Raw genomic sequence first — 1,344 nt, 5'->3', positions numbered from 1 at the left:
TGCTATTGCTATAAAAAAAAAAAAAAATCGATGAACATCATTCAATTTGAGATTAATATTTTTGTAGTGAAATTTTCTTTGATTTTTTTAGGTTTCATTTTATTCATTTGTACTATTTGTATTTTCTATTATTTTATTTTCATTTTTTATTTGTACTATATTTATCTGGACTATTATTTATTTTGTCTGCTGAAATTGTAACACTGACAACTTTGAAAGGAACTATATTTGACTTGATGACCTTGCGTATGACCTTGCCCTTTTCTCTTTATTTGCTCTGATATGGAACAAAATCAAAACGTAAAAATAAATCTAAATCTGCAAGGAAATGCAAAGGCTTGAGTCACCTGCTAGTGATCTTGGATTGTCTTTAGTAGCATTACCCCGGATCAAGTGGGTCAGTAGAGATAAAGAATCAATTAAATCAATAAAGCAAGAATAGATACAAGACAGATTATAAATCAAAACAAACCAAAATAAAAATATAAATCTTGTGATCGCGTCAGCAGTTGTAACAGCGTTTGTGTTTATTGACATGACCCTTTTCGGGATTGAGATAAATCTCTGATACCCTTACCAAAGATGATATCGTGACTTTCTTCTCGAAACTGAAACGTTATCGGTTGGTGGTAGATAGAGTTTAACAATTAACCTAAAAATAAAACTTCTTACGAACTTGTATGTTTTTATTCGACGTTCGGTTACAGCGCAATTTTCAAGATCGATATCTTTCATATCGATTGACCTCTTTGTTCTGTTTTATTTAGTATACAGAGGCCTCACAGTTTGCCATGTATTTCTTATAAAAATACTATCAAATTCATTGTCCATGACTGGACATCATTTCGTCTAGCGAAGTGTTTTGTGCATGAACGTATCAATATTTGATATGATTTTATAGAGACATTTATATAGATAATAGGAGAAAGCGTGCTGTCGTTGTGGGGTGTTCTTGTATTGTCCTTCATTTACATTTTCGGTGGGGACGCATTTACCTAGAGTTTCATTATTCATCCCCTCATCGAATACCACAACGACGTTATGAATAAAACATTGACATGAAATATCACTTTAATTTCCCAAATCGTTAAAATTTAGCGTGCGCTTTTTATTCCATGATAGCGATATGGAATAATGAGGAATGATCAGAAAGAAAGAGAAGGGAAAAGAAAGAGAAAGTAAACGCAGATCTTCAAAGAGAGGGAGAGCTGAAGGGGATGAAATGGAGAAAGACAAAGAGTCACAGAGAGGGGAGGGAGAGAGAGAGAGGTACATTGTAATAAGAGAGGAAAAAAAACCCGGAGGGAACATGAAAAAGATTATGAGAGAGAGAGAAAGAGAGAG

This window comes from Lytechinus variegatus, chromosome 13, assembly GCF_018143015.1.
Source record: "Lytechinus variegatus isolate NC3 chromosome 13, Lvar_3.0, whole genome shotgun sequence".
NCBI classification, from domain to species: Eukaryota; Metazoa; Echinodermata; class Echinoidea; order Temnopleuroida; family Toxopneustidae; genus Lytechinus; species Lytechinus variegatus.
The sequence above is the reverse complement of the archived record's forward strand: the minus strand, read 5'-3'. Positions refer to the sequence as shown.